The 24,206-nt window shown below is 41.0% G+C and overlaps 1 pseudogene; it reads left to right on the top strand.

The window, feature by feature from the left end:
* Positions 1-7,544: 7,544 nt before the first annotated feature.
* LOC148161721 (gamma-taxilin-like) overlaps positions 7,545-24,206 on the top strand; it is a 37,143-nt pseudogene continuing 20,481 nt past the window's right edge.

The following is a 24,206-nucleotide window of genomic DNA, read 5'->3' as shown; positions in this document are numbered from 1 at the left end:
CGAGCAGGGAGCCCGATGCGGGCCTCGATCCCGGGACTCCAGGATCATGACCTGAGCCGAAAGCAGTCGCTTAACCAACTGAGCCACCCAGGGGCCCTTATTTGGTTCTTTGTTTAAATAATTTCTCTTTACTGATGCTGTTATTTTGTTCGTATATTGTTTCCCTGATTTAGTGCTTTGTTTAAGTTTTATTTTTTTAGTTTAACTTTTCGAGCATAGTTACAACACTTGGTTCAACATGTACTCCGAATCAGTTTTATACCAGGGTTTGCTCAGGGACATTTTCTCTTAATTTCATACCTGTAATTTGCCCATCTTTCCATGTTTCTTTGCATAATTTGTAATTTTTCTGTTGGCAAGTAAATATTGTGAATGTTATAATGTTGTCAAACAAAAACAAACCGTGATTTGATAAGACACCTTATTCAAGGACAGTACAGCAATAGGGAGAACATTCTGATTTTAGAAAACTGAAAGTATTTCAGAATCAGAATGATTTTTCTTTGATTGGAAGGGGTAGGGTAAACAGGACTAGTAGAAACTTTACAAGAGGAAACTGAGCAAGGAAAGAATGAGCCGACAGCATGATGGGAAATGTGTCACAGCTCTTCCTTGGAATGACCTCTTAATTAAGGGGGCATAATCTGTATTTTAGTGCTCACTCAGGGGTAAGCCCAAATTCAGGGACCTGAGGGAAGGAGAGAAACTTGACTAAAGTTTGGTCAAGAGAAGGCAATGAGTACGAGGTGTGCCGTGGTGAACACTGAACTCTGGAAGCCAGATTTCTTCCCCCTACTCCGTAGGGCTCCTGGTTGCTGCTTATGAGGGGTTGTAGTTGTTTAGTAACTTTTTATGCTTTGGCTAGTAGGGAGTTGTTTTGTAAAAATAACATATGCTTTGTATGGCTTTGGAAGTCTCTTCTTTTCGCTTAGAGGTCAGCTAGTGACTTGGAAGAGATTTCCTTGAGAACGGGGAACACCGAGAAAAACAAACTCAGTCTTTGCAAGACTGTTTGGGGAACTCCTTAGCGCTTAGCCAGGCCATTTAAAATTTTGAATATAGCAAGATGTAAAGTGTGAGGTCTTTTCTGAGCATGTACCCTGCCCTTTCGTATGTGTGGTCTTCTAGATTCCCTGGTATACCTGGAGCTTTTTCAAAGCTCTGTTCCATGTATCTTCTTTCTCAACCTTCTCATTTCCAGGCTGTTTGCCTTACCTGTTATTCTTAGCCAGAATAGTAGCTGCAGCTGTTAACTTCAACTTTGATACTAGGAGGCTACACCAGTCTGAGAGAGTTCTAAGGCTGGCAAAACAAAGGCTCCTTGGGAGCTGCCATGTAGGTCAAAATCCATCATCAGGGCTCTTAAGAGTTTCTGTTACCCACCCTGGCAACCAGCAAGTCACACCAGGAATGCTAGCTACTTGCAGGCTGCTAGGCACATAATTAGAAAGCTACAATGTCCCTTTACTAAAATGTAGTATTCTTTCTTCATTTAGCCTGTCTGTGGTTGTTGTAAATTTTGATTATATTCCAGAGTTTCAAAAAATTAATTTTTTTGGATTTTTTTTTTTTGGAGCTTAATCTTTGCTTTAGTGTAGGAAGAATGGGTTTTTAGAAACCCCGCTTCATCGTTTTCAGTCATGGTTCTCCCTCTAGTATAAGCTTAATTTTGTAAAGTAGTGGTATCTGGATAACACATCCAGTTTAAAAAACAAACACAAGAAACAGCAAAACTTCCTTAGGTGATATAGTTCCTAATCATGTTGCAGATGTTTAATCAGAGCAAGCCAGAGCAATGAAGATACAGGGGAAAATGCTTTATATCACCTCCTATTTGGATTTTCCTGGCTTGATAACACCGATCACTTCACAAAAGGAGGTCTTATTTATAAGTTACAGTTGATTGAGAAGGAAGTGGTTGGTACTCCTCTCCCTGTTGTCCTACCCAGTTCCACGGCATTTTCCCTAAAGTTGGGTTTGCCTGATAATATGTAAGGTAGGGATCCCTCTTCGACAATGTCTTTTTTTCTACTGTCTTCCTGTCTGTGTCCTTATTTACACCCAAGGGCAACAGTTCTCTAACTTAACTATTACTTAATTTTATTTTAAAAATTACTGAAAAAGCACTGATGACTCCAATATTGAATCTTAAGCCCTATTAGAACTTTTTCTAATGTGCCCTTTTAAAATCCAATGCTCTGTTTTATGCTTTAGATGCAGCCTGTCCCTTTGGGTCATTTTGTAATGCGTTGTCATGCGGAAAATATTGAATCACTGAGTTGTGTAGATCTTTCAAATGCTGTTATAAAATATTAGACTATCATAGTTGTTGGTACCATGATCAGTCTCATCATAAAAGTCTTTATGTACTGGGAAGCTGCCAGTCATGGTGGCTGACTGAAATTTTCCAAAAATTCTAATTTTTGTTTCAAAGTTTGAATTTTCCCATTGAGACAGGTACTGTCTGTTGTTTATCCTTATGAGCTTGTTTCATTCATTTTCTAGAAAATGCCTGGCACATACCCAAATTTGAATAATCACGGTGACTAGAAACAACGAAGGGTCAGAGATGTTATTTTACTTACAAACTAATTTTTTTTTTTTTTTTTTTTTGTCATGGGGAGTGAGTACTGGGAGAATTATCAAGACAAAAGCCAGGTTTTTACAATAGCATATACCAAAGTGTCCACATTCACACCTGTTTCCTGAGCCTCAGTTCCTGCAGGGTGATGTAAAGAGAACCAGATGATGTTTGCATTTCATAGGAGGAATCCTAAGCTTAGGATCCTAAGATGACTCTTTTAGAATGTGGCAGACTCAAAGATGCCCATGTCTTAAACAGGGACCTGTAAATTATCTTATTGGCCAAAGGGATTTGGTATAGATGTGCTTGCATAGATTAGGATTTTGAGGGGTTATCAGGATGGGCCCAGTGAAATTGCAAGGATCTTTATAACAGAAGGAGGAAGACAGGAGTCAGAGTGAGAGGGTGGGCATTGTGCATAAGGCTTGTCTTGCTGTTACTGGCTTTGAAGATGGAAAGAAGAGCCAGGAGCTAGCCTCCATAAAAGGCAAGGGAATGGATCCTCCCATAGACCCTTGAGAAGGGATGTAAGATAATAAATAAGCCACTGAGCTGTGGCAATTTATTATAGCAGCAATTGGAAACATGACAATAAACAAATATGTCTTACTGCTCTTGAAATAGACACCATTTCTCTTTCCCACCCACCCCCCCCCAAGGCTGTTTGCCTCATGGGCATCCTTGGAAAGATGGCCTGAAACAAAGGCATCGTCTCTGTCCACAGGAGAAGCAGAAATACTGTCATAGGTTCTGGTGAATTTTCCCTTGGGTATACAACTCCACTGCTAGGACCAGATTTGTTCAGTTTATCTGATAGGATACTATCAACAGGACTCCAAGCATCAGGAAGAGCCCAAGTGGCAGAATTAACTTCAGCCCTACCCTGAGATCCAGATGTAACAGGCTGAACAAGTCTCATAATCTATCAGATCTACCTCAGAAAACCAGCTGGTTTTCTTCCTTGAGGCTCCGTGTTGACCTTCCACTGGCTGGGAGTGTGGCTCATGAATGGTCCACAAGAAGGGCAGTTTTATCATTACTAATCATTATCATTACATTTATCATTACTAATAACCGACTCACCTGAAACCAGGCAGTCATTGATCATTTCAACTAAAGTTTTGGACAGATTGCAGACTACCTTTTGTTAGTGAGTGGCTCCCATTGTGGGGACAAAACTACCTGCAGTGTGGGCATAAGCCCATGTTATGTGTGGAATGAGTTGGCCCTCTGGTGACTTCATGCAAGGAACCAAAGGTGTAAGGGCTACATGAGTACTAGTTGTGTTTCCTTAAACAGTTGATGATCTTTTATGACCACCCCTCAGGGAGAAGACACAGAGTTTTTTTGAGGGATGCACGTTAATGCACAGCTTCCATGAAAGAAGAGGTGCATATTGTACATCTGTAAAGAAAGTGTTTTTATGATTTTGGGGCTTCCCAAGTAGTACTTAAATCTGTGTTCTCAAGCGGATGCAAGTTTAGAGCGCTTTACTGCTTAGCTCCCTGGAGAACTTGGAAGTCTTACAATTTCCCGTTAAGTAATTAAATTACGCCCTCTTCCCCTTTTTGAAAGGCCTGCCTGAGGCCACTCTGTCCAGTTTGCCCTGTCTGTCGATTACATCAGCTGGATGACATTTGTTTACCCCTGGAATGACTTGGTGATGACTAGAGGAATGAGGGCAGGAAAGACATTCAGTCACTTAACATAAGTGTTTTATTTGGGGGATGCAGGAGTTGGGACATCCATTTCTGCTTCCCTTTAAAAGGCAATAAACTTACCATCGCTGTCTCTCTGTCAAATAAATAAACACACACACACACGCACACACACACACACACACTGGTGTGGTCTTCTCAAACTGTTGCAATGTCCTTGGATCTGAGGCACTGCGGAATGTAGCTTCCAGCCAGATCCAAGGACATTGCAACAGTTTGAGAAGGCCACAGCAGATGTGTATGTTATATACATTTATGTGTGTATGTTACATATATTTGTATGTATATGTTATATACACATATATATATATTTAAGATTTTATTTATTTATTTGACAGAAAGGCGGTGAGAGAGGGAACACAAGCAGGGGGAGTGGGAGAGGGAGAAGCAGGCTTCCTGCTGAGCAGGGAGCCCAATGTGGGGCTCGATCCCAGCACCGTGGGATCATGACCTGAGCCGAAGGCAGACGCTTAAAGACAGAGCCACCCAGGGGTCCCCAGAGTATATTTTTTATGAGGAGGTCTCCAGGAATAGTTTTGAAAGACACAGGATAGTTAATTACTTTCCTCCCTCAACACTCCTCAGTCTAAGCTGTTACTCAGTACCTAGATTTTGTAACTGCCACAAGGTTGGTATTTCCAGTAGATTCAACTTCACCTTTTGTCCAGTCATCCCTCACGTGTAGCAGTCCTTTTGTCCAGAAAGGTTAGGTGCTTGGGGGATGGGGAAAGTTTTATAGACTGTACAGAGGTCAGAAGACCTCTTTGACATGTGTGGGCTGTCATCCGAGGGATACCCCATGGGCAGTGGACAAGTGGTCATTATCCTTGTGATATAGGACCATGTCAGTCCCATAAGAGAATCCAGGTAGCTGAACCAAAGTTTGACTCCTCTAGGGCCCATTTTGTACCTGGAGAATGTACCATGTGGATTGATTTGGTTTTGCTTTTGGGGGAATGAAAGAAGCATCAGTTTATGAATGGTCAGGGTTCTTTGAATTTCATTTGATGGTGGTGCAAATGTCATGATCAGTGCAATGACTGTAACTCAGGTAGCAACGGTGGCAATCTGGGTGGGGCAGGCTTGATCAGTGGCTTCACGGCTTCATTTTAGTTGCCTTGGGCATCTGTATGAATAGCCCAGATGATTCATTTAGTAGGTTTGATTGATTTCCTCATTTTGTGATGCTGAAGAGGAGGTCTTTCATCTACGACTGTATTCATCTACTGCTCCACAGTTTTCTAAGTTGAACACCAAAGCGTGGGGCTGTAATAAGGCTTATCAGGGAGTACAGGTCAGAGCAATTCCCTCCACTAACACATTCTTGGTCCTTCATAATTTATGTTGAGGCAAAACAGCCACTGCGGCCAGCTGCACACTGTTCAGTTTCATTGTAACTCAGTCCCCTAGTAAACAGGAACAAGGCATTTGCAGAGCCTCTGTGAATCCCACTGGGCCAGTGGCTTTGCTTTAGGCAACAGATCTCCAAAACGACGCCCTACACTTCTTTGTGTATCATTGAGATGAGACTTTGCTGGCTAAATTCTTGACTCTAGACTCTACCATTTCAGTTTGAGAAATGAAGTTTGTTGGGCCTTTCCTACGTGGTTAGTCTGATAAACTGAGCTGACCCACCCCAAAAGAAGAGTATTAGGCCAGAGACTCAGGAGGGTTTCATTCATTAGGTGTTAACTGTTTGCAAGAGCCCCGAAGTAAGATAATCGGTGCTTTTCCAAAAGGATATGTCTGGTGTGTGAGGGAGGCTGCTCTTTGCTTGCCTTAGCATAGAGACTTGTGACATAAAAGAGTCATTAGGGTTTGCGGACCCCCAAAGTACTTATTTGTGCGTTTCCCAAATGAGAGAATCCCCATTGGCAGCATATTACACTTCATATCTAATGTGTATACGTATTTGTGTAGTAATCTGTACTATACATTCAGATTTGGGGGCAGCACTAACAGTACATTGAATAAAGGCCAAAGCTGGTTGGTCTAACTTCGTAGGTCCACTGTGACGTGTGCCCCAGATGCCATTAGTGAAACAGAATCAGGTGGGGCAGTGATTTAGGTAGCTGTTTCCAGAGACCTAAAAATTTGAGTCCCTCAATTCTACACGCCAACATACTAGGATGCGTATGTGTGGCCTTTGGTTTCATTTGGGGATGGGGAATCCTTGGTCCCAACCCTAACCATCTTTCTCTTTAAGGTGGTTAACGTCAGGGTACACAGGAAGAAATGAGAGGACATGAGGAAGGAGAGAGTAGGTCCATCCACGTGATACGCGAGAAGTGTCTCTTCTTGCTTCTGAACAGCATAACCAGGGTGTTTATAACTCTGCTTTCAAATGTTAGCCTTCACTTCTGTTTGAAGTCCAGACTGAAGGCCAGGAGGAGATAAAAGATAAGTTTGGGATGTGAGAGCTTTTAAAAGCATATCATCATCTCCTTTTCCAGTTTCTCTCCTCTCAGTTTTTTTCCCCCTCTGTTGCTTGCATTTCCTGATTGTTGTCCCTTAATCCAGCTGTTGAAGTCAATATTTGTGCCTATAATGCTTTTTTCCAGAGCTTCCTGGAAAGCTGCCCCACCTTGGGGCAGCTCTCTCAAGAGTGAAACAAAGGCAAACTCTTGCACAGGTTTCTCAGGGAACTGCCAGAAAGGTTGAGGGAATCCTTTGAAAATAATGTCTGTATTATTCCCTCTGGCACTAAGAGTCTGGGCTGCCATCTTTACGGCCACTGTTGTTAGAGTGTGAGGAAATGTAGGTGGGTTGTTTTAAATCCCACGGTGCTCTCCTAGAGCAAAACAGCAGCTTTTCTCTTCACTAAAGCCTTCCATTTGGGTTGAAGTTATAATTTCGTGGGTACATTTTTAGAAAATTCCAGAAGGAGTTGTTTCTGCGAAAGTTGTTTCTGATGGATTCTGCCAGTATATACTACTTTTTGGAGGCACGGGGCCTTGGAGTTTCTTATTCCACCGTTACGGTAGTCCTTTTTAACTCTTTGCCTCCTTTCATTCTAAACAGCATCGTTATTTTGTAAACAACTATGAAAGGATGAAAAACTGTCAAGTGATGATGTGCCTATTGATTGTACCACATACAAAAAGTAAAACGTACTTTTAGACATGAAGAAAGAATGTAGGATGGAAAACTCTATTTTTATGTACTGCATAGTTCCCTCCCTTGATTTCATTTGATTGAGCTTCCCTTCCATGACCTTTCTTTCTCCTCATTCTTTCTGGCTTATGATTGGCATAATGGAAGACTCTAGAGTTTGCAGGCTAGGACTAAAAGCAGATATATCGTGTATCTCTCAATCAAATGACATTCTTCAACATCAAGACTCAAATTGTGCTGGCGCAAGTTATAAGAATCCCTTGCAAGAGGGTGAAGGCAGTAACTTTATAACAAAGAACAGGAATTTGGTGAGCCCAGTACACTGCATGCAAGAGTCAAGAGTGGATCCTTCTGGACCAGAGGCTGGAACAGATCCTTCTGATAGTCAACAAGATTCAGAGTGCAACAGGAACAAAGAAAAAACCTTAGGTCATAATCTCATAAATAAATCTCATGTCTCATAAAATTTGACATTTTTACATGCTGCTCATTTTACCTAACTTTTCTGTGGCACAGGCAATTACAGAACCTGTCCAGTTTCGAGGTAGTTGTGGTTTTGGTTAAAACACACCTCTGTGGTCAGTTATATGTAGAAGGGGAAAATGGCGAGATAGGGACCTTAGTTATAGGATCCGAGTTATTTCTCCCTGAATAATCAAGAATTTTTTTTGTGTGTGAAAATGTCTATGGCCATTTGGCAGAAGCACTATTCTTTTGGCCTGTTTCTTTTGGTTCTGTTAAGTAATCGGACCAATTATTGTGAAGACTGTATTTTTGCTCAATTTATTTAAAGAATATTTACTAATATTTGGCATGATACATTATTGCTGGCTTAGAAAGCAGGCTAGTTAACACTGGATTTCACGGTGCGTTTTCTCCCTTCTGCTCTGGTAGTTTGAGAATTTAGGGCTAAGAATGTGATACGTTAAATTTCATGAATAAAATCTAAAACCCTAACTTTGGCTTTAGGGGTTGCTTCTCATTTTTAAAAATTCCTGTTTGTGGGGCGCCTGGGTGGCTCATTCGTTAAGCGTCTGCCTTCGGCTCAGGTCATGGTCCCAGGGCCCTGGAATCGAGCCCCACATCAGGCTCCCTGCTCAGTGGAAGGCCTGGTTCCCCCCCTCCCCCTGCTTGTGTTCCCACTCTCACTGTGTCTCTCTCTGTCAAATAAATGAATAAAATCTTTAAAAAAAAATTCCTGTTCGAACCAACATTTACCGTATTTGAATTGAGAGATTTCTGTACCTGACACTAACTTGGAATTTTTTTAAATCCACTTTCTGCCATCCTTTATGACTTTAAAATTTATAGGAATATGGGTAGTATTTAAAATTCCTTGCAAACAAGACAGGTATCTTCAGACTAGGCATCCTCAACAATATATGTAAAATGCGGCTTTAGGTTAAGATTGTTTAAATAGTTGTAAATGGTTACAGTTTAAAATCTTCATAAAATTACATTTTAAATGTTCTGTTACTTAACCAATTGTCATTCCCTCTTTATTTGTCTTTGAACTCAAGGAGAAACAGTTTCAGAATGAAACTTTTATGTGCAAAGTATTTTATTTTATATTATTTAAATTCAATTAAATAACATATAGTGTATTATTAGTTTCAGAGGTAGAGTTCAGTGATACATCAGTTGTATGTAATACCCAAAGCTCATTCCATCACAAGTCCTGGTTAGTGCCCATCACCCAGTTACCCCATCCTGCCTCCCCCTCCCTTGCCCCCAGCAGCCCTCAGTTTGTTTCCTAGAGTTAAGCATCTCTTACGGTTTGATTCCATCTCTGTTTTTGTCTTATTTGTCCTTCCCTTCCCCTATGATCCTCTGTTTTGTTACTTAAATTCCACATATGAGTGAAATCATATGATAATTGTCTTTCCCTGACTGACTTATTTCGCTTAGCATAGTACCCTGCAGTTCCATCCATGTCCTTGGAAATGGTAAGATTTCATTCTTTTTGATGGCTGAGTAAAAGTCTGCTGTATATCTTTATCCATTCATCTGTCGACGGACATCTGGGCTCTTTGCATAGTTTGGCTATTGTGGACATTGCTGCTATAAACATTGGGGTGTAGGTGCCCCTTTGGATCACTATTTTTGTATCCTTTGGGTAAATAATTAGTAGTGCGATTGCTGGATCATATGGTAGCTCTATTTTCAACTTTTTGAGGACCCTCCAAACTGTTTTGCAGAGTGGCTGCACCAGCTTGCATTCCCACCAACGGTGTAGTAGGAGGGTTGCCCTTTCTCCACATCCTCACCAACATCTCTTGTTTCCTGGGTTGTTCATTTGAGCCATTCTGACCATGGAAGTGGTATCTCATTGTGGTTTTGATTTGTATTTCCCTGACGATGAGTGATATTGAGCAGTTTTTCATGTGTCTGTTGGCCATTTGTAAGTCTTTGGTGAAATGTCTGTTCACATCTTCTGCCCATTTCTTGACTGGGTTGATTGTTTTTTTTTGGGGTCTTGAGTTTGATAAGTTCTTCATAGGTCTTGGAAAGCAGCCCTTTATCTAATAAGACATTTGCAAATATCTTCTCCCAATCTCTCGGTTTTCTTTTGGTTTTGTTCACTGTTTCCTTGGCTGTGCAGAAGCTTTTTGCCTTGACGGGGTCCCATTAGTTCATTCTTGCTTTTGTTTCTCTTGCCTTTGGAGGCGTGCCTAGCGAAATTTGCTGTCACCGAGGTCACAGAGGTTGCTGCCTGTGTTCTCCTCTAGGATTTTGATGGATTGCTGTCTCACATTTAGGATTTTCATCCATTGTTTAGTCTATCTTTGTGTATGGTGGAAGAGGTCCAGTTTCATTCTCCCGCATGTGGCTGTCCAGTTTTCCCAACACCATTTGTTGTAGTGACTGTCTTTCCCCATTGGATATTTTTTCCTGCTTTGTCGAAGATTGGTTGGCCATAGAGTTGTGGGTCCATTTCTGGAGTCTCTATTCTGTTCCCTTCATCTATGTGTCTGTTTTTGTGCCAGTACCATGCTGTCTTGGTGATCACAGCTTTGTAATAGAGCTTGAAGTCGCTCAGCCTAATGCGCCCCTAGCTTTGTTTTTCTTTTTCAACATTCCCCTGGAGATTTGGGGTCTTTTCAGGTTCCATACAAATTTTGGGATTGTTTGTTCCAGTTCTGTGAAAAGTGTTAGTGGTATTTTGATAGGGATTGCATTAAATGTGTAGATTCCTTTGGGTGGTATAGACATTTTAACATCATTTGTTCTTCCAATCCATGAGCATGGGATGTTTTTCCGTCTCTTTGTGTCTTCCTCAATTTCTTTCACAACTGTTCTGTAGTTTTCAGAATACAGACCTTTTACCTCTTTGGTTTGGTTTATTCCTAGGTATTTTATGGTTTTGGGTGCATTTGTAAATGGGATCGAATCCTTGGTTTCTCTTTCTTCAGTTACACTGTTAGTGTAAAGCAGTGCAACTGATTTCTGTGCATTGATTTTGTATCCTGCCACATTGCTGAATTCCTGTATGAGTTCTAGCAGTTTTGGGGTGGAGCCTTTTGGGTTTTCCACATAAAATATCATGTCACCGGCAAAGAGCGAGAGTTTGACTTCTTCTCTGCCAGTTTGAATGCCCTTTATTTCTTTTTGCTGTCTGACTGAGGCTAGGACTTCAAGTACTATGTTAAACAATAGTGGTGAGCGTGGGCATCCCTGTCGTGTTCCTGACCTTAGGGGAAAAGCTCTGTTTTTCCCCGTTGAGAATGATATTTGCTGTGGGCTTTTCATGGATGGCTTTTATGATATTGAGTTATATGTTCCCTCTGTCCCTACACTGTGGAGAGTTTTAATCCAGAAAGGATGCTGTATTTTGTCAAATGCTTTTTTCTGCATCAATTGAGAGAATCATATGGTTCTTGTCTGTCCTTTTATTAATGGGATGTATTACACTGATTGACTTGTGGCTGTTGAATCAACCTTGCAGCCCTGGAATAAATCTCACTTGGTCGTGTTGAGTAACCGTCTTAACGTACTGTTGCATCCTATTGGCTGGTATGATGGTGAGAATTTTGGCATCCCTGTTCATCAGGGATATTGGTCTGTAATTCCCTTTCTTGGTGGGGGTCTTTGTTTTTGAGATCAAGGTAACTCCAAGCCTCATAGAATGAGTTGGGACGTATTCCTTCCATTTCTGTTTTCTGAAACAGCTTCAGAAAAATAGGTGTTGGGACACCTGGGTGGCTCAGTCGTTCAGCCTCTGCCTTCGGCTCAGGTCATGATCCCAGGGTCCTGGGATCGAGCCCCGCGTCGGGCTCCCTGCTCGTGGGATGCCTGCTTCTCCCTCCCCCACTCCCCCAGCTTGTGTTCCCTCTCTCGCTGTGTCTCCCTCTGTCAAGTAAATAAATAAAATCTTAAAAAAAGAAAAATAGGTGTCAATTCTTCCTTGATGTTTGGTAGAATTCCACTGGGAGGCTCTCCGGTCCTAGACTGTTATTTTTGGGGGAGATTTTGGATTAGTTCTTCAATTTTGTTGCTGGTTATGTGTCTGTCCAGGTTTTTTATTTCTTCCTGTTTCATTTTTGGTAATTTGTATGTTTCTAGGAATGCATCCCTTTATTTCTTCCAGATTGCCTAATTTGTTGGCATATAGTTGCTCACAATATGTTTTTATAATTGTTTGTATTTCTTCGGTGTTGGTTGTGATCTCTCCTCTTTCCCTTATATTTTTATTTATTTGGGTCCCTTCTCTTTGACAAATCTGGCTAGGGGTATTTCAGTCTTGGTAAGTCTTTCAGAGAACCAGCTCCTATTTTCATTGATCTGTTCTACTGTTATTCTGGCTTCTATTTCATTGATGTCTGCTGTACTCTTTATTATTTGCTTTCTCCTGCTGGGTTTAGGCTTTAATTGCTCTTCTTTCTACAGGTCCTTTAGGTGTAAGGTTAGCTGTGTATTTCAGATTTTTCCTGTTTCTTGAGAGAGGCCTCTATTGCTATATACTTCACCTTCGCGCAAAGGTTTTGTAGAGTTGTGTTTTCATTTTCATTGAGCAAATATTTTTTTGACGTCAACCTGTTTCTTCCTCCCTACTCCCCTTGCATTGCAGTTTGTAAAGTGTATACCAACTAGGAAAGTTTTCTTCAGATTCTTAAAATGAAATAACCTACATGCAAGAGTGAACAGTTTAGAAAATAAAAAGGCACCTACCCTCAGCGTAAAAAGGAAACATTATCACTTACTTTGAAGTACCATTTGCCTGCACTTATCTCAGCCACATCCTTCTTCCTGCCAAAGTTATTAAAAGTATTCTTTTTTTAAGGTTTTATTTATTTATTTGAGAGAGAGAGAGAGAGAGAGAATGAGAGATAGAGAGCACGAGAGGGAAGAGGGTCAGAGGGAGAAACAGACTCCCTGCTGAGCAGGGAGCCCGATGTGGGACTCGATCCCGGGACTCCAGGATCATGACCTGAGCCAAAGGCAGTCGCTTAACCAACTGAGCCACTCAGGGGCCCTTAAAAGTATTCTTTTAAAACTCTTTTGCCTGAGGGAGAAACGAATTATTTGACTTTCTTTTCTGGACCCTTAAGTTGGTTAACACCCAGAATATGGTTTTTAAATTACCTGAAAACGATTATAACTCAAATTGGTCCTTAGAAAAGTTGTTGGTCACAGTGGATTTTGTGCGTTTTCGATAGGCAGAGTGTGCTAGCTGAATAGACTTAAACTTCCTTCAGTATTTGTATTTGGCCAGCGGGAAGGTTTTGAAAACATTCCCACCCTTTGTAAAATGTTTTATCTTGGAATCAGCAGTTAAGTAAGAGGTGTTTTTTGTTTTGTTTTTTTTTTTAATTTTATTATGTTATGTTAGTCACCATACAATACATCATTAGTTTTTGATGTGGTGATCCACGTTCCATTGTTTTCGAAAAACACCCAGTGCTCCATGCAGTATCTGCCCTCCTTAATTCCCATCACCAGGCTAACCTATCTCCACTCCCCCCTCCCCTCTGAAACCTTGTTTGTTTCTCAGAGTCCATAGTCTCTCATGGTTCATCTCTCCCTCCGATTCCCCTACCTTCATTTTTCCCTTCCTTCTCCTAATGTCTTCCATGCTGTTCCTTGTGTTCCACAAATAAGTGAAACCATATGATAATTGACTTTCTCTGCTTGACTTATTTCACTTAGCATAATCTCCGCCAGTCCCATCCATGTTGATGTAAAAGTTGGGTGTCTGCAAATGACACTACAGATAGAGGGCTGATATCCAAGATCTATAAAGAACTTCTCAAACTCAGCACCCAAAAAACAAATAATCAAGTCAAAAAATGGGCAGAAGATAGGAAAAGACACTTCTCTGAAGAAGACATACAAATGGCTAACGGACACATGAAAAAATGTTCATCATCATTAGCCATCAGGTTAATTCAAATCAAAATCACATTGAGATACCACTTTACACCAGTTAGAATCGCAAAAATGGACAGGGAAGGAAACAACAAATGTTGGAGAGGTTGTGGAGAATGGGGAACCCTCTTACACTGTTCTTGGGAATGCGAGTTGGTACAGCCGCTTTGGAAAACATTGTGGAGGTTCCTCAACATTTAAAAAATAGAGCTACCCTATGACCCAGCAATTGCACTCCTGGGTATTTACCCCAAAGACACAGATGTAGTGAAAAGAAGGGCCATATGCACCCCAATGTTCATAGCAGCCATGTCAGCAATAGCCAAACTGTGGAAAGCAATCTACACATTCAACAGATGAATGGATAAAGAAGATGTGGTCCATATATACAATGGAATAAGTAAGAGTTTATAAGCTTTCAATAAGTGGTGTGCTTACTGTCTTAAATGCCAAGTACCTAATTGCTAATGGCATTAGTAAACTGAAGCAATTTGATGGGGCGGCAGGGAGGGGTTCTTCCTCATAGTTTCCCTGATTTACTGGTGACTCTATAGCTAATTAACAGCCTTACATCATAATCTGAATATTTGAATATCACATTTATGTAGAATTTACAGATTGGATTCATTTTATCATTCTGGTACTTTTTTTTTTTTATTGACCATCAGGAAAAGAAGTGTTATTATTGATGCAAGCCTAAAACACACTTTCAACTCCAGAGGAGAAGCTGGCAGCTCTCTGTAAGAAATACGCTGATCTCGTGAGTATTAAGGGTGCAAAACCTATGTAAAATAATAGCAAAATGTGTATTTTAAAATGGAATTTTGATATGGCTTTAAATGTCAAGTTGTATTTCACTACAAAATTGAAGGGAAGAATCTCTTTTTTTATTGTTGTTATTTTTTAAAATTTTTTATTGTTATGCTAATCACCATACATTACATCATTATTTTGGATGTAGTGTTCCATGATTCATTGTTTGTGCATAACACCCAGTGCTCCACGCCGAATGTGCCCTCTTTAATACCCATCACCAGGCCAACCCATCCCCCCACCTTCCTCCCCTCTAGAACCCTCAGTTTGTTTTTCAGAGTCCATCGTCTCTCATGGTTCGTCTCCCCCTCCGACTTACTCCCCTTCTTTCTTCTCCTCCTGCTATCTTCTTCTTTTACTTTTTTCTTAACATATGTTGCATTATTTCTTTCAGAAGTACAGATCTGTAATTCAACAGTCTTACAAAATTCACAGCGCTCACCATAGCACATACCCTCCCCAATGTCTATCACCCAGCCACCCCATCCCTCCCAACTCCCACCACTCCAGCAACACTCAGTTTCTTTCCTGAGATTAAGAATTCCTCATATCAGTGAGGTCATATGATACATGTCTTTCTCTGATTGACTTATTTCACTCAGCATAACACCCTCCAGTTCCATCCACGTCATTGCAAATGCCAAGATCTCATTCCTTTTTAGGGCTGCATAATATCCCATTGAGTATATATACCACATCTTCTTTATCCATTCACCTGTCTATGGACATCTTGGCTCTTTCCACAGTTTGACTATTGTGGATATTGCTGCTATAAATATTGGGGTGCATGTACCCCTTCGGGTCCCTACATTTGTATCTTTGTGGTAAATACCCAGTAGTGCAATTGCTGGGTCGTATGGTAGCTCTATTTTCAACTTTTTGAGGAACCTCCATACTGTTTTCCAGAGAGGCTGCACCAGCTTGCATCTCCACCAACAGTGTAGGAGGGTTCCTCTTCTGAAGGGAAGAATCTGACTTCTTGAGGCTTAGGTTGATTGTATGGCCGCATTTTATGGTATGATATATATAACATTTTATTGCTTTCTGACATGTAAGGTAAATTTTGTAAAACTCGGTCGGTTTTAGCATTTCTTTCTTTTTTTTTAAGATCTTATTTATTTGAGAGACAGAAAGCAAGCATGGTGGTGGGGACGGGGGCAAGGGAGAGGGAGCCTGAAGAGAGGCTCGACCCCAGGACTCTGGGATCATGACTTGAGCTGAAGGCAGATGCTTACCTGACTGAGCCACCCACATGCCCCAGTTCTAGCACTTCTAAGCGAGCATTTTAATTGCATGTTTATATACCTGACAATTGTGAGGGAGTAATTTCATGTGTAAATCGAGGAATTCTAGACATGAAAGCAGTATTAAGTTTGAAGGATTTAAGGATTTTGAATGAAGTTGTGAGTTACATGAAGTAGTCTAGCAGTTTCTTAGGAAAATATTTCCTTAGCACCCACTCTATGCCAGGCATTGTATTTTTTCCCCATGTTCCAAAGAAATTGACTCCTAAAAAGAGTTTGTTCTGAGCTATGGTCTGTGTTAATTTAAGTAGCATTAATCCTTTCTTGGGGGATATGAAAGAACTCTCAACATGGATACCCTGCCATCATTTTAAAAGTGAAGAATGGGAAAGTCATAAAACCTTTTGAAGAACAGTTGTGGGAATTTTTTAGAATCGTTGGTTCTGATGTAAATGCTGAAATTCTTGTGTTTTGTGAAATATTTATGTGAATTATTTCTGGTGAATTTTATGCATTCACATGTGTTATTAAATCAACTGTGCTATATCGTATATATTAGATTGGAAAGTATGCATCATATCTTCTAATAGACGATGTTTTGAGAATAATGGACTCTAAGTGTAGAGCTGGAACAATTGTAGTTACTATTCCTTCAGGTATTACATATATACACCCCACTGGCATTTTCTGAAATTGTGAGATGCAGGGACCACTCAGCATCAATGAAAAGGCCTAGAAACGGTCCAGATACAAAGATGGCCGTAATCAGAGTTGTTGGAATGCTGGCCTCAGGAAAGGAAAGGGCTGTTGCCATTGGGTAGGGAAGTCAGTCTGTAATGGTACACTCACATGATGAAAATCAAATGAGAAAAGGTAGAAAAAGAAATATGGAGAAAGGAGTGAAATTCACGTAGGAAAGTGGCAGAATGGAAGGTTGGGTATTTGACCTGGTGATGTGATATATCAGCAGGCAGCATGAAAGGATTAGGGAAGAAAGAGCAAATTGACTAGCAAGCAGAGTGGGCTAGGGCAGTCCTTCTCAAACTCATACACATCACCAGAGGATTTTGATTGTAGATTCCGATTCGGTAGATGTAACATTCACTTTATAGTAGGTCTGAGGCAGGGATGGGGGAGATGGCTAAAACACCGTATTCTAGCAAATTACCAGTTGATGGCCAAAGCTGTTGGCCCAGGGACTAGACTTGGAGAAACAGAAATCAAGTGGGGTTTCACTTAGGAGGAGGACACGATAAGTAAGAATTACTGCTTTTGTTTTAGCAAGCAACACATTAGAGACTTTGCTAGTGAGTAGCCTCTCTTTGATCCCATTCAGATTAGTAGTTCTTGTGAGTAATACCAGCAGGCATATTTTGTTTTGAAAAAAAAAACACAATGTTCTAATACTTTGTTACTTGAAAAACTAATTTCCTAAAAAATTAGAGTAGTAGAGTTAGGGTACATAACAGTGAGACCATCTTGAGAGTATAACATCAGTATCAGAGTAAAAAGCAAAGGGCCACATTACAGTGGATAGGAGAGACCGAGACACAAATCCCATCCCCAGCATGGCTGCCAACAATCCGGAGGATTGTCTGTGAGGAGCAAAGCATTCATAGCTCATATCACACACCCCAAGTTTGAAGATCTGCAACTGAGAGACAGACCTCCACAATATCAGGCTTTGAATACTGGTGGGGTTTCTATTCACAAGACCCAAAGGGCAGTGTCACCTGAGATACTGTTCTGTAAGGACTTGTGCCTAGACTCACTTGCCCTAGGGCCCAACACAGAAGCCGCTGTTTGAAAAACACCCAGACTTAATGTGCAAGACACTCATCTGATTATCTTAGAGTGTGGACCTGAGGGACAAGGGCGTGTTGGAATGCTCCTCAGGGACTGCGGTGATAGCAGGCACCATTTTTATACCGTCCTTCTCCTATCCCTTGCTAAAGCCCATGAGTGCCTTTTTTTCCCCCTTAACTCTAGACCCCCGCCAATCCCCCCTTTAGTGGGTGCCATCTTTGCCCTCTCCCTGTGTGTTGCTACAATCCATGGGAACCATTCTTTTATTTCCTTTTCCTTGGTGGTGCCATCTTTGAGCTCTCCGTCTGCCATGCTCCCCAACTCCCAGGGGGAAGCTTGTTTTTGTGGTTGCCTCCCAGGGGACAACAGTTTGTTGTCTGGCTCTTGAGGCTGAGGAAGTTGTTTTGCTGGATCCCACAGGACTGTAACAACAGGGACAGTTCTTGGCTGATTACCACCCCCAGGGCCCTGCACAGACACCACACAGGTAGCCGACTGAAACATGTCTTCAGTCTTTCTGGGAAACTTTATCATCACAGCTGCAGTCTGAGGGTCTGTCTTATAATAGACATGCCTCGATAGGCAGACTGTAAACATCTCCAGAGATCTTGGAAGTTGTGTGTTGTCTTTGAGCTCTCCCTCTCCCACTCTGGAGCACCAGATTCTCTTAGAGAACAGCTCTTATACGTGTCTGCTGCCCACAGGACACCCCTTGAATGCCTCGTCCAGTGGCCACAAAGTCTTGTGTTCCTGGATCCCATAGGGCTGTAACAATCAGAGAGATAGTTCATGGCTAGAACCACCCACAGGACATTGCACAGGCAGCCGACTGAACCATGCCAGCAAGTCTCTGTGAAAAAAGCCTGTTTGCTTGTCCTGAAACATCAGCTCGAGAGGCAGGCTTCAGGTTTCTATATAGTTGCTCTCTTGGAAGAGAGGCCAGAGTATGCCATGATTATTCTCTTCCTCTGCCTCACTACAGCTCATGATTATCTCCCAGAAAGGAGCTTGTTCGCTCCTCTGGAATTCTGATTTTTATGACTTTCACCCAGGGGATACCTCCAGATCTCCTGTTCTGGGAGACAGGCTGGCTTATGCTTCTGGTCCTACAGAACTCCAGATATTTGCATATTTTAAGATGTGTTATCTGGGCCTGTCTTCCAGTCAGCACAAATCTCAGTGATCTCTGAGACCTGCCTACTTTGGGACACTGACATATCTTGGCACACTGAACAGCTGTGAGTCCATGAAGGGACAAACAGGCCACTGGACACTCACAAAGGCCTGACAGACAACCAAGACGTAAGGCATTGCTGAATTCCACGGTTCATCCCACAGAAGGCACTCCTTCAAGACTAGGAGGGGTGGCTGCTTCATCTGCTGCATAGAAACCAGGACAGAGAGTCAAGAAAAAGGAAGAAACAGAGGAATGTGTTCCAAAGGAAAGAGCAAGATAAAAAACCATAATGAAACAGAGTAAGTAATTTACCTGATCAAGAGCTCAAAGTGATGGTCATGAAGATGCTCATTGAACTCGGGAAAGGAATGGTTGAAAACAGTGAGAACTTTAACAAAGCCTTAGAAAATACAAGAAAGAGCCAAAGAGAAAAGGAATACGATAACTGAAGTGAAAAATACATTAGAGGCGTTCAATAGCAGACTAGATGAGGTAGAAGAAAGAGTTGGTGAACTTTGTAGCAAGAACAGTGGAGCTCACACAATCAGAGCAGCAAAAAGAAAAATAAGAATAAAAAAAGGTGAAGATAGCTGAGGGGACGTAACCGGACAACATCAAGTGGATTAACATTTGCATTATAGGACTCTGAGATGGAGAACAAAGGCAGAAAGAGAAAGAAAATTTATTTAAAAAAGAATAGGTGAAAACTTCCCTAACCTGGGGAAGGAAAAAGACCTTGAGATCCAGAAAGCACAGTTCCGAAGAAGATGGACCCAAACACATCCACACCAGGACACATTGTACCTAAAATATTAAAAGTTAAAGACAGAGATTATTAAAAGCAGCAGGAGAAAACAAAACAAACAACAACAACAACAACAAACACCTTATATACATAGGAACCCTACTAGATTATCAGCAGATTTTTTAGGAGAAACTTTGCAAGCCAGAAGGGAGTAATACAATATATTCAAAGTTCTGAAAGGAAACAAAACAAACAAAAACAAAACCTCTAACTAAATGAGAACACCTACCAGGTGAAAGCTATTATTCAGAATTGAAGGAAAGGTAAAGAATCTTCCAGATAAGCAGAAGCTTAAAGGAGTTTGTCAGGCCTAAACTGGCTTTACATGAAATGTTAAAGGGACTTCTTCAAGCTGAAAAGAAAGGGTACTACACAGCCATAAAAACACAGGAAAGTCAGGGCGCCTGGGTGGCTCAGTTGGTTAGGCGACTGCCTTCGGCTCAGGTCATGATCCTGGAGTCCCCGGATCGAGTCCCGCATCGGGCTCCCTGCTCAGCGGGCAGTCTGCTTCTCCCTCTCACCCTCTTCCCTCTCGTGCTCTCTGTCTCTCATTCTCTCTCTCAAATCAATAAGAATAAAAAAAAAGAAATTAAAAAAAATAAAAAAATAGAAACACAGGAAAGTATAAATTGCCCAGGTAGAGGTTAAAGGCTATAAAAGGCAGTGCGTTAATCACTTATAAAGCTAGTATAAAGTTTAAAAGACAAAAGTAGTAAAAATAACTACAGTATAGACATGGACATGGATATATAGTACAGGATAGACATGATAAAAAGATGAAAAATGTGACGTAAAAATATAAAATGCAGAAAGAGAGAATTAAAATGTAGAGCTTTAGAATATATTCAGTCTTACATTGCTATCAACTTAAAATAGTCTGGCACATACACGTATATGTATGATGTTATGCGCAAGCCTGTTGGTAACCCAAAAACAGAAATCTATGGTAGATACCCAGAAGACATTGAGAAATGGATGTAAGCCTACCGCTTAAGAAACTCATCAAACCACAGAGGAAGAGAGTAACAGAAGAAGAAAGGAACAGCGGTAGCTACAAAATAGCCAGAAAACAATTAACAAAATGGCACTAAGTGCATAACTATCAATAATTACTTGAAATATAAGTGGACTAAATTATTTAATCAAAAACCTAGTGATTGAATGGATTAAACAACAGCAACCCCAACCACCACAAAAAAAACCCCAAAACAAGAGCTGTCTATATGCCGTGTATAAGAGAATAACATAAGATGTAAGGATGCACACAGACCAGAAGTGAAGGGAAGGGAAAAGACATTCCATGCAAATGAAAACCAAAAGAGAGTTGGGGTAGCTATAGTCAAATCGGACAAAATAGCCTTTAAAATAAAAAACCAAGACAAGGGCATTTCGTAATGAAAAATCAGTCAGTCCAACACGAGGATATAATGGTTTTAAGTATCTACGTCTGCAACTTAGAACAGCCCAAATCAAACACTAAGAGACCTAAAGGAAGAAATAGATAGGAATATAGTAACAGTGAGGGGCTTTCACACTCTATTTACATCAATGGACAGAGCGTCCACACAGAAAATCAGTAAGCGAATATTGGCCTTAAAACAGCACCGTTAGAGCAGATGGACTTTACAGCTATATATGGAACATTCCATGCTAAAGCAACCGAATATACATTGATTTAAAATGCACATGGAACATTCTCCAGAATAGATCACATCAGGCCACAAAAGATTTCTTAGTGCATTTAACAAGATTGAAACCATGTCAGGCATCCTTTCCAAACACAATATATATGTTGGTATACAACGAGAAATCAGTCAGGAGAACTAAAGTGGGAAATTCACAAATGCGTGGAGGTTAAATCACGTGCTGAACCAGTGGATCAGTAAAGGAATTTAATTAATTAAAGGAAATTTTTTTTAAATGTTGGGACAAGGGGCACCTGGGTGGCTCAGTCGTTGAGCGTCTGCCTTCAGCTCAGGTCATGATCCCAGGATCGAGCCCCACGTCTGGCTCCCTGCTCAGCGGGAGGCCTGCTTCTCCCCCTCCCACTCCCCCTGCTTGTGTTCCCTCTCTCGCTGTCTGTCTCTCTGTCAAATTAATAAATAAAATATTTAAAAATAAATAAATAAATAAATAAAATGTTGAGACAATTGATGATGGAAATCACATCATACCGGATTGTGGTATACGAAACTGCAAAACCAGTTTTCAGAGGGAAGTTCATAGCACTTTGCGCCTACCTCAACATGAGAAATCTCAAACAAACAACCTAAGTTTACATATCAAGGAACTAGAAAAGGAAGTTAGGAGAAGGAAGGAATACATAAAGATAATAATATTAAGATCCCAGTTGAAATGAATGATAAAGAGACCAAAAAGCAGTAGAAAAGATCAATGAAACTAACCTGGTTCTTTGAAAAGATTAACAAAACTGACAAAATCTTCAGCTAGACATAGCCAGAAAAAATAGGGACGCCTGGGTGGCTCAGTCAGTTAAGCGTCTGCCTTTGGCTCAGGTCATGATCCCAGGGTCCTGGGATCTAGCCCCACGTCAGGCTCCCTGCTCAGCAGGGAGTCTGCTTCTCCCTCTCCCTCTGCCTGCCTCTCTGCCTACTTGTGCTCTCTATCTCTCTGTCAAATAAATAAATAAAATCTTAAAAAAAAAGAAAAAGAAAAATATAGAGAGGCCTCCAATAAATGAAATAACTAATAGAGGAGACCTTCCAAGTGATAGCACAAAAATACCATTAACTATAGCTGCTGATAGTGGCTGTCTGTGGGAAACCAATTCCTAGGCCCTGCTCATTGAGCCACACTACCAGAATAATCTTGCCTCCTGGCCGTAAGTGAAAGCCATGGTGCCTAGGACTAGGGGAATTAGGTCTTGAGGATGGATGATGTCTTTCCTTCTCCCCTCTGACCTCCACCAAAAAGGAAACAGACAAAACTTCTATGGTCGTTTTTGATTCTTACTCTGTACCACATGAAATGCAAACTCCAGAATTTATAGCCATATCTAAAATCAGTACCTCAACTTGTATTGCCGAAAGCTGTTTTTCCCCTGAGGACCTTACTCCCTTTTGGTCTCGCCTCCCCCCCCAAATATCTTGAGGCTAGGAGGTGCACCGTTTGCACTTCTTTCTGTTTCTCTGTCTTCTTTTTTCTTTTTTTTAAAGATTTTATTTATTTATTTGACAGAGAGACACAGTGAGAGAGGGAACACAAGCAGTGGGAGCGGGAGAGGGAGAAGCAGGCTTCCTGTGGAGCAGGGAGCCCGATGCGGGGCTCGATCCCAGGACCCTGGGATCATGACCTGAGCCGAAGGCAGACGCTTTAACGACTGAGCCACCCAGGCGCCCCTCTGTCCTCTTTTTTCAAAACCTGTGTTTCCAAAGGTTTGAAACAAATCTAGCTCTCATGCTGTTTTTATTTATTTATTTATTTATTTATTTATTTTCCTCTCTCCCTCTTTTTGTTACTGTCATGAACCATCTTTTCTGGTCACCCAACTCTCTCACTCATTGAAGACTTTTGCACTGACCCACAGTGGTCCACAATACCGCGACTCCTATTCTCAATCCTGGTGCTTCCTCACTATGGGTGCCCCATATGAAACTCCAGCCCTGGCCTCTTGTTTCTGTGTTTTTAAAATAATGTGTTTTAATATATATACATACATACCATTAAATGTACCATATTAACCACTGGTAAGCAGTGCATTTCAGTGGTATTAAGTAAATTCATATTGTTGTGAACAGTCGCCACTGTCCATCGCTAGGAACAAACCAAACCTCTAAACGGTAACTCCTCCTCCTGCTCTCCCTCAGCCTCCAGTAACCACAATTCTACTTCCTACCTCTACGATTTTTGACCACTTGAGGTGTGTCATTTAAGTGGTATACGTACATACATATACACTGTTTTATATCATGTAGCATGTCTCAGAGTTCATTCATGTTGTAACATGTATCAGAACTTTCTTTCTAGCAGAATAATATTGCATTGCATGTGTATACCACATTTTGTTTATCCACTCATCCTTTGATGGACATTTGTTTTGTTTATATCTTTTGGCTGTTTTGAATAACGCCTCTATGAATATGGGTGTACAAATAATCTGTTCATGTACCTGCTTTCAGTTATATCACGTGCATACCCAGAAGTTGAATTTGCGGATTATATAGTACTTCTGCATATACCCTGGTGGCTATAGCCAGCCAGCAATGCTCAATGATTGCATTTTCTCCACATCTTTGCCAACATTTGTTGTTTTCTGTTTGTCTGTTAAAAGCCATTCTAATGGGTGTGAAGGTGTATCTCACTGCAGTTTTGTTTGCATTTCTGTAATGACTGGTAATACTGTGCATCTTTTATATGCTTACAGGCAATGTGTATGTCTTCTTCGGAGAAATGTCTATGCAAGTCTTCTGCCCATTTTATAACTGGGTTATTATTTTGTTCTTATGTTTTAGGAACTGTCTATATCGTGCAAATACTAATCTCTTATGATATGGAACTTATACATAACATTTGTTTTTCTGTTCTGTGAGTTGCCTTTTCACTTCCTGGATAGTGTCCT

The sequence above is a fragment of the Eumetopias jubatus genome, unplaced genomic scaffold (genome assembly GCF_037043125.1).
Source record: "Eumetopias jubatus isolate StellerSeaLion01/CBP00866 unplaced genomic scaffold, mEumJub1_p1.0 scaffold_86, whole genome shotgun sequence".
Taxonomy (NCBI): domain Eukaryota; kingdom Metazoa; phylum Chordata; class Mammalia; order Carnivora; family Otariidae; genus Eumetopias; species Eumetopias jubatus.
This window is presented reverse-complemented; position numbering and strand designations above follow the sequence as displayed.